We start from the raw sequence: 10629 nt of genomic DNA on the forward strand, positions 1-10629 counted from the left end.
CAGAAGTCTTTGCATTTCATTCCTACTGGCATGCCCAGTTCACAGTTCCTCTCATTTAGTACGACTCATGCTCTGTAGAAGCAGGTTGGTTTTCATTACTGCATCAGACATGGATAGCTACCAAGATTGTATTTTAACAGAAGGTGGAATATATCAATGTTGTACAACTGAAGTTAGAGCCAATAGCATATTTTACCTTTAAACTAGTGAGTCTACCAAAGCCAGTATTTTTTTAAGCTGAACAGGGACTGTACATCTGTTGCGGTACAGCTGGAATACACGTCGTTAAGGGGAGGGTGCCCTCTCCAGGGGCTGGGTGTAGTGCTTTATAAGCTGTCCACCTGCAATGGACTGTTTTCACTTGGCTGAACTGAACTGTGGTCATGGTTGAAAATAAGCAGATTTGTTATTTAATACCTTTGGCAGTCTGACAGGGAGTTACAGTAAAAAATCTAGAGCGCACTTGGTTGGCACTCGGTTCCCATCAGGAAGGGCACATGTTAGAACAGATCCTCGTGCTTGTCCTCTTCTGCTAGGGGTGTTGTACCTGCTGGATGAAGAGGGACCCCTAGGGTTTTGCTGCTTATTGACACCAGTCTGCAAAGGATAACCGTAGTACCACTGCTTCTCAGAAACAGCCTTTTGGCCTTGGCTGCCCTCTTTGGCGAGGGAGATGAAGACAGTGTTTTGTAGCCTGGAGTTCATGGGTTTCTGGTGCAGGGAAGGGATGCTGTGTTAGGTCGTCCTTAGAGGTCATGGATCTGCTCTGCTGAATGCAGGAGGGCAGGTCTCTTCTGTTTCTCTGTCAGAAATCCCCCCAAAGGCAAGAGCAAACTTCAGTCAAATTGCTTCTCTCATGGGCTGGTAATTTATGTGGCTCTTTCGGCTGGAAATGGGCTGAGCTCCAATCTTTCTCATGCTGTTTGCCCTGTAACCTCTGTTCCTTTCCTGATTCCCATCCGCATTGTCAGAAATGGGCAAGCTCCCGTCTGCCGCCAGCCGGGCTGCTGCCGACCGGGCTGCTGCCCTCCCAGCGGGCAGGGCTCTCCCCGGCCCCGCGCAAGATGCTGGCAGCTCCCTTCACTCCCTCTGCCCAGTCCCTGCAGGCTGCAGTGCTCGGATGTTGTCCTTTGCTTTCATCCTCATAACCGTACCTAATCCAGTGATTACAGCTGTTTGTGTTTCCCTAGAAAACCTCTGCATCTGTCTGACAGGCTGGTTGGGGTGGTAAGGGAACGAGAAGTTTTCAGCCACTCCAAACTTGGGCTGAAATACACAGACTTTTAATGACATTTTCAACTGAATGCTAACGGTAGCTGTTTATGAAGCCAAGAATGTGTCTCTTCATGCCACTCGAACACTTTACTGAGGGTGAGGGCACAATTAGTTATTCAGCAGGCAAACATCTGGTGCTTTTGCGTGCCCCGCAGCTCTCCCTAGTTAGCAGGCCTCACCTCGACCTGGCTTAGCTAGGAATGTGTTAGCGCAGGCATTTTAATTTCATGCTTTTAACCACCACCATAAATGGGCAGGGGGTAAAACCTGGTTGCTCATGGGGTCTTTTCCAGTTCTGTATCCTTGTATTTCTAGATCCCAGCTCATTCTGGATAACAATTTATGTCTCTAGGGATGTGTGATAGATAAAATAAATAGGATTTTCAGAGGATTTCTAACCCATTAACTCTGTCCTTTTAGGCAGAACAGGAGTCAGAAAACCAGGAAGAATAAAAAATGCCCTTATGCAATCTCTGCTCCTTCTCTCCCCATGCTTGGCCTCTCTTCTGAATCCCAGAGTCACCCTTTGAACACTGGCAATTCATGGCTGAAAGTTGAATCCTTGCAAAACTTCTTTCTTTTGTTCCTTTTCCCTGTCTTTGTTTCCTTCATCTCTGCCAACCCACCTAGGCTTTTAATTCTAGAATGACAACAAGTTTCTTTGTTTTCCACAGTTGGGGAAATGCCCTTTTCCAAATGCTTCTTCTGTAGCCCACCTGCAGTAACTGGCTTTTTCCAACTCTTAGCACATCTTTTGTGCTAAAACTGCTCACTTTGTCTTTTGTTTGTCTCATGTCTTCTTCCAGAAGCAGTAGGACATGTATGACGGGCTCCTAGTCTCCCTAGTCTATGGCTGACACAAGATGTTGAAGTTTGGTGCCTGAGCTGAAAGTGCTGCTAGGAATGCAAACAGCCCTGAATTGCTCCAGGTATCTCAGTAGATCTTCATCCAGGCATAGCTTCCAGGCACATTCAGTCTCTGAGAAATATGGTGCAACTGCTCTGTTGTCTTGCAAAGTGCAAGGAGAAGTTTTAGTTAAAGTGACCCTCACCATCATTTACAAAGGAAAATCTATGTGGTGAAAAGGCTTCGCTGCACAACATTTCAGTAACTGCAACACGACAGATACAGCATATTGTACACAGAGAACTTGTGCTCTCTGTGTGTTGTGTGACGTGTATTTATGGAGACTAGTAAGCAGAATGGTGGGGGTCTTTTGACCCATAGAAGAATTATTAGTAAATCATAAGCTAATTAGAATTGGAAAAGCTGACAGCCTATCCAGTTCATCCCTTGGTAATGTGGGATTGTTCCTACAATGCATTTTCTCCTCTTGGCTTTAAATAACTGAGCATCTATTGCTTCCCTTGGGAAAGTGTACCATTTGCCAGTAGTGAATTATGCCTAACAGCCAGCCTAAATGTTCCTTAATTTCTTTCTCCTTCTCCCAACTAACTTTTTAGATTTTTACACTTTTGCAGTGTGTACTCTTCTGGTGCCACTAATTAATGTTCAGCTCAAACTCCAGCATGTCCTTTGATACAGCCACTTGTGCATCTTGTGTGCTCTGAATAAAACTGTAGTTGTGGATACCTTTGAAAATGTGGCACCAGAGTCTTGGAGCAAGATGAGTCCACACAGTGGGAAGCCACTAACCCCCTTTTTATTGTGAATGTTAACACCTGTTCATGTGGTAGCTCTAGGAAAGTGATTTTGCTTTTCAGAATAAGTCAGGACAGCTTCAGAATGGAGGCTTGTGCATAAGAGGTACAGATTGCTTTCCCCAAACTGTGTATGGGGGCATGTGTGGGGGGGATATATGGTGCAAAGGTGGCTGAGATACTTCAGTCTTCCCAGCTGTGAGTTAGGGATAATGTCACTGGTAGATGCTATTGTAAAACCTTCAGAAACCAAATACTAATCACTACTGTGTCAAATTGTGCCTTATCTTTAAAATAGGCTCACTTACCACCAAATCCTAGAGGAGCTCTTCCTTTTGGCTGTGTCAGATCCGAATCTGGACATAGAGCAAAAGGGTTTCAGAGGAAAATAATCCTTTTTAGACTATCCTTGCCATCACTCAGTTTGATGATTCTGCTACCCTTTTCTTTTATTTCAGCTCAACGACCAAGCAGCAATCTGGAATTATACATCAGCCTCTGTTTCACGTATTTTATGACTCATTGTAAATTAAAAAAAATCCTTTTTTGGAAGCCTGAAATTTTACCAGTGGCCGAAGATCCAGAGAATCCATTTAGAGGAAAAATACTTGTAAAAGTAAGGGAGGATAAAAAGCATCACTGGCTGTGTCTTTTAGTGTAAATCACATTCATTTCATGAAAGTCTTGAACACAACCCTTAAACTTTAATACCTGAATTTCAAGCCCAGCAGTCAGTGGAGTTTTTAGCACCAGCCAGAGAGTACTCATAGTTGGCAGGCAGATGGTCCTTTCCCCTCTTTTACATTCTTTTAACGCACTAACACTGCCAGTTGGGCATTTGAAAGCCTCATTAATTTTCCTCGCTGTTTGGCAATAAGACCTTGCTTGTTCCTTGCTGTCTTCCATTACTGAAACCTGTGCAGTTTTCAGGTTGCTCCGACTTGTTGCTTTGATGTGGGGCTGGATTATTTGCCTTGCTCAGGAACCAAATGGTGGAGATGGTGAGTGATGTAGAAACACGCTGGGATGTTATGTCAAAAGCACAAGTGATTAGAGTGTAGAGAAGAGAAATTTGGTGTGTGGGTGCAAGGAAGGAATTAGAAGTGAGAGAAAAAGGGTCATGTCAAGACAACATTGTTGTTAGGTCCAGCAAACTCAGAGGAGACTGTAACTTTCTGTGCTTAAATTATCTGTGTATTGATGTTGTGGAGTAACCAATAATGTTTCTCTGTACTTTCTGGAGAAGTCTCAGGTTTCTGTGGAGCTCTGGAAGTATGTGATGCATCTAAAAATACTGGTTTTGCATAACTTCTCCCCCCCCCCCCCCCCAATAAACGCTTTACGATGTACCCCTCCTTAGTAAAGTGAATCTGCAAAAGTAGCAGCACCGAGCTGCATGTTGAGTGTTTTTGAATGGCTCTATATCTCATTATCCAAGTTACACGGTGGATTTTTTGACTGCCTGACTTGCAAACTCATTTTGAGACAGGTGTGTAAAAAATGCATGTAGCCTTGGTTACCTGGAGAGAGCAGAGGTGCTTTGTAGCTCTGAGTTAAGTTAAACGAATAAAGCCTGTATTATTCATCAAGACAAAATCATTTTCTGAACCTGAAAAAAAGAAACTGTCTTGTCTTTGAAAATCATTTATCTGGTCTTGATTTTCCTGAGGGCAGCAAGTAGAAGTCAAGTTTAAAACAGAGACTGAAACTCTTTTTCTGTGGGATCAAGAAAAGTAAATTGCTAGCAGAACCACTTTTGATCAAATGAGTGTCTGCTGCAGGAATTGACTGTGCTGCCTGTGCAATGCAATGTTACAGTGTTCATCTGCTCTCCAGTCAGTTAGGATTGCTTCACGCTCTTCCTCTTGGTGTGCCTCGCAAATTGAGAAAGATGGATGTGTGAATGGTTTTGTCTTTCTCATGTGGACTTCTTGAAGGTGAAGAGCTCACTGGTAGATCAACAGTAGTTGCATCTGTCAGCATGTGTATGGAGAAACCACTGGTGCTAGGAATTCATGGTAACAGCACCTCTGCTGATGGCGTGGAAAAGCATTGCTTGTTATGTCATGGCTTAAAGAGAACGTGACTAGCATTCTGCAGATCTCAACCTGGGGTGTGATTGTCTGGGTTCTCACAAGTTGAGAAAACTCAGATACAACCAGATCTTCGGCACAGAATTGAGGGTGATAATTATGACTCATGTGCTAAGTTCTCTGCCAAAGGGTAGGATGTTGCTGGAGTCATTATCTTTAAGGTAAGAAGTAATTCTGATATCCAAACTGCCTTATCATGGTCAGTATTCATCCATTTCATACCTCATCGCTCTTTGCTTTTGAGCCCCTGAGTCTTGGACAGATTGCAAATTGGAGCAATTTATATTCTTGCTGGCATGGTGAGTTACAGAGGAGAATAAATCTCCAGAGAAAGGTGTGCTGGGCTTGTGTGTGAGTAGACACTAAGCAACGACACCAAGGGGACCAAGGCAGCCACAGCTGGGGAGGGGTGCATGGAAAATAACAAAAGTGATGTATTGATTGATTTTCCTGAGCTTTTACAGTAAGAGAGAGTGTCTGTGGAGAAATTTCTCCTTACAAAGAATTAGGATTGATGAGTTCGGAGAATATGGATCCATATTCACTTTTGGCCTATCAACTTCTAAATTATCCTGCTCGGATTACCCTGCTCAGACTTGTAACAAGTAAGGTCACCAACCAGTCAGTAAGGCACAGCAAAATATAATATATTTTTTTTTTGCCCTAAAAATTCAATCAGTCCCTTTTAATCCTTGATGCCGATGGTATTGTTGTTATTTTTTCACTGATTGTCTCCTACCATAGCGGTAGGTAGTAAGGTAAAATCCAAATGAGATACAAGGAATATTTAGCCTCCTGTCCAGGAGGAAGAGTTCCAGATATTCCCTATACAGGGAATGTTCAAGATACCCTATATTTGTGTCTGCATGTGATTCTCCATAGCATTTCAACTGGTTATAGTGTTCCTTATCTTCTCTCCTAAAATATTTGTGCATCTGAATGATATGCTGTTAAACAGGTACCGTTTTCCACTCCAGACGTGACTGTATTTCTGGACAGGGTGGAATGTCTCCTAAGGATAGTTCAGAAACTACTTCATCACTCTGAGCATGAGATAATTCTACCAGTAATAGCACATATCTTGCCTCCTTAATAAATCTCAGACTTATTGTCTTTAAAAGGTTTAAAGAAAATCTACCATTTTTCTTACTCTTTTGTAAACTGTATTAGTAAACCCCTCTTGCATTTTGTCTGGCTGTTTTCTCCTCTTCATTATACAGCAGAACTTAATTGAATGGAATGAACTATACATGAACATGAAATGGTGATTACTCAGCCCTGCTCATGTTAATTCACAAATGTAATTTAACAATTTAAAAAAAAATCTTAACTTCACTTGGTAGTTTTAGAGCATCGATCACAAAATTAATTAGAGCTTTCTAAATATGTCATGCAAATTATGCATTACACACCCAAGTATATATACCATGTAGAATTTATAAGTCTCAGGGAAGGCTTAGTGCTGCAGCTGCCTGCAGTATGCTGATGTCACTACTTACATCACGGGACCATAGCGTAATGAGTTACTCTTTGGTGACCGATGCTCTGTGTAGTGGAGGCTGCCATCAAATGTGGTGCTGTAGTTGGAGTTGAGCTGGAGCAAGATAACTATCACTCCAGCTGCTCATCTCCAAAATCTTGCTGGAGGTTATTTTATTTAGGTTAACATGCTTCACTTCTAATTTGCAATGGTCTAGAAGTACTCATAAAGTCAATTTTTATGTTCGTCTGACAAGTGGTAACAAGGTTTACAGTTGTTTTTTTATTGCCTAGCCATACCTATTGCTCAGATTGTAGTTGTTGTAGGTTTTTATTTGCCCCTTAGTAACACTCCTGTTTTTGAAGTCTTTTGTTCCTCAGCTGCTACTCCCCTCCAGTCCTTTTCTCCTCAAATTTTGTAGTCTTGCCTTAAATTTCAGCCAGATTGTTTTATTAATTTTTTAAGTAAGATGCCCTTTGAATCTATCAGGTAAGACAAGACATAGGAAAGATGCAGTATAGTAAGAGTCTGTCATTTTGTGATAAGCACATGTGTAGTGCCAAGGACAATGGGACCCTGGTTCCTCACTAGGGCTGTGAAGTCTCAAGTACCCCACAGAGATACAGGACTGGGATGACATCACCAGACTATTGACTGCTCCCTGCTCATGAAAGACGATAGGTTGTGCAGTCCTTAAAACATCTAGCAAGACCCATTTTTAAAGCACGTAGGTGTCTTGTCCCCACTATTTTCACTGGAAAACTGTTAAAGAAATTCGTTCCTTTGATAGAAATATTTTCTAAGGTTTATGCTAATTCTATTCAGGCATAGCTTATATCATTTATGTTCTTGTATGAACACTTTCTTTTAACCTAAATAGCTCTTTTTTTATATCTGATGTATTTATGGTCAGTAATCATCTCCCCTCTCAGCTTTTGTTTTACTAGGCTAAGCAGTCTAAGCTCATGAGATTCATAAAGTGTCTGATAGCAAGAGTAGCTTTTCTGTGGACTTACTCAAGTCTGAATTCCTCTTCATTGCATACAGGATAGAACTGTACTGTACAGCTCCATTAACGCTTTCCCACCTCTGCTAGAAAAATGTGTTTTAATACAAGGATGTGGTTTCGTTTGTCTTTTTAGCACTTATGCACTGTTAATGGTTCAGGCGCTCATGAATACAGTTATAAACCCAGGTCTTTATCTTCCTCTTTCTAGCCAGTGGTATTCTTGCTGGTTTTTAAATACATGATCTTGCCCTTTGCATTATTAAACTTCTTGCTCCACACCTCTTATGTCATATATATCACTGGTCTCTTCTGTATCACCAATTTTTTTGAACTGTGAATCAGCATCACCTTCCATTACAACATGCCATTGAATTAAAAGTGTGTGAAATGTAGAACTTGGGCTGCAAGTTGCTTTTGTAGCTCTTGCTGAGTGTCTGCCTCATCTGCAGGGACTTAGGCTGTAATGAAGCTACGGAAGTTGCTGTCGGAAAGTTTTCATCTTTCAGCCCATGGTAGCAGACCATACATTTAACTCTGAATGTCTTTAGTTAAATTCCTAACGTACCTGTCATGTTGGTTTTCACAGTGTTACAAGAACTTGTGCTGTGCTGAACTATTTCAGTGTGTGCACATTTCAAGGTACTCAGCATTTGCTAAGATAAAGCTGCTTTGCTCAGGATGGCTTTTCAACAAATGTTTCAAACGATACATTTCTAGATGTACCAGTGCAGAATTCTTGGCAGGACTGTAACCTAAATCACTTTCAATTTGATTATGATACAGATACAGTCTATGTCAGGCTGTGTATGGGTATTTACGCTTCCCTCTGTGTAGGATTCGGAGGTCGCCTGCTGTGACCCACTGTCATTCCATTAATGAAACTGGAGCAAGCATGATTTACTTCAAAGCAGTGGGACTCCGTATGGACAAAATTTATGCCTATGTATAGCTCCTCACTGGAGCATGATTTTATGCAATATTACCGAATCTACTAATCTAGATATAGATTGGAAATTCTACTTATTAGCAAAACCTGAAGCTGGTCAAATTCCACATCAAAATTGTCTATTGCAGGATCACACTGACCTACTCAGTGATTCAAGTGAGGTTACACCAGGGGATGAGTCTGGCCAGTTAATTTACCCTTGTTGACAGCAGTTGTGCCGCTGATCTACACAATCGGATTGTGTTTTGGCATTGGAGGGACTCTGGGGAACCTCACGTGATCTGTGCTGTGAAATTAATTTGATAATGCACCATTGTTTTCCCTGAGCTTGATCATTCATTCCCTGCTGAAGCTAAGGCCCTCAGGATCGGATTCATCACGTTTAGAAACCAGCTACAGCTTTCCATTTACAGGACGTCAAAATCCCTGTGTGGTCTTTCTCTTAAAAAAAAAAACAACCAACAAAGCACAACACTGTGTGCAAAAGGAGGCCCGACAGAGGTTTCTGCCAGTGCGGGGCACATTATCATCTCGCAAGCCTTACAATTTACTAGGAGCACTGTAATCCATAATCAGTGCCCCATGAAAAGCTGGCATCAAGTTTCTTTAGAGCTGATTATGGGTGAATCTGCAGGTGCTCATTCGTGAAGGAATGGATGCAATCCATCCTGATGAACATGAATCCCAACAGGTTCAGGGGGAAGTGTCCAGTCCTTCCAGGCTGCGGTCTTTCCATATCATGCTTGCAGATTTGAGCTGTGCCGGCTGGAGGCATTGGGCCAACTTTAGCCTTGGTGTAAGTCCATTAACATCAGTGGAGTTGCCTGCACCTACGCAAGGCTAACTTTGGCCCAGTGTGGCTAGACTTCTGTCAGTATTTCCGCTAAACCCTTTCTTTATTCAGGGGTTTAGAAGCTGGCTGTAAAAATGTGCTCCATGCTGACATTTGGCATACAGCATCTCCTCATCCTGGGAGCACGGATTTTCTTCCTCTGTAAAATAAAACAAAACAAATAGAAACCCCAAACCCTATTGAGGGATTTTAGTCTGATTTCCTGGATTAGAAATAAGTAGGAGTTTGTTTCAGAGTCTTTCCTATTTACCTGTGTCTCTGGGGTGGATTTGTGTTAAAGATTATCATATGCATCTGTACAGAGGATCTCTTCTTATGTGTGATGTCAGCTCATATTGCCTGCTTTGGTTGTCAGGGCAAGATGACCCTTTTAGGAAATCTAATGTATTGCTTAGGCCACTGTGTCCATAAATCAGTCGCTTGTGGTAGCTTCTTTCTGGTTCTGTATCCCCTATCTAAATCTCAGCAACTACTTTCAGCAAATATAGCTGTTTTCGTCTTCACACAAGGATTTGAGTTTTGATAAATTTGTTTCTTAAAGTAAGTGTTCACATAGGCTTTTATGCAGACAAATTTCAGTTTGAGAGTTGCTTGAGAGTAATTCATTGTGGTTTTGCACGGCTATCGTCTGTTGGTGGCCAATGGTATAGTGTAGACAAGTCATATGTGACCTCAAGTGAATAGCAGAAGTGTTCAGTAAACAAGAGGGTGCTTGAATGAGTCCATTGTGGAGATGCTCATGCCAAAGCATATTTACATGAGCATTCATTAAACTACTAGGACTTCCTAAGCTTTTTTTTTGCAAATGCAGTTACTTTATGGACAACAATAAAATCAGTCTCACAGCTGTTTGTCGACAAAAATGCATTTGCAGTGTTTATCAAGAGGAACTTGCTGGAGGGAGTTCAGATAAAAAGGGAACCTGCCTGGTGCTACTGCCAACACCCAGGGGTGAGATCAGCTGAAAAGTGGGTGCAGTAAGGGGAGACTCTGGTTTCTGCCCTCAGGTCTGTCCTGAATCCCATATGGCTACAGCAGACCACACAAGGGTCCCTCCCTATCTGCTAGTGTATTTATCTATTTCACAAGGATATGGGAAATTTTGAAAGATAGTCATGCCCATGCCTTTTAAACAGCTGTACTGATTTAGGTTGTTACTGTCTCTCAGCTGTTCATTATCTGCTGCTCAGCTGACTGATCATGTAAGTATTCCTAATTTGTTTCAGTACAAAGTGAAACAGTTCATTTAATGAAGCTTTTAATTAAGCTGATAGCAAGAAGGGATGGCCAGATCTTAAAGCACCATTGTTT

The sequence above is a fragment of the Vanellus vanellus genome (genome assembly GCF_965231255.1).
Source record: "Vanellus vanellus genome assembly, chromosome: 5".
NCBI lineage: Eukaryota > Metazoa > Chordata > Aves > Charadriiformes > Charadriidae > Vanellus > Vanellus vanellus.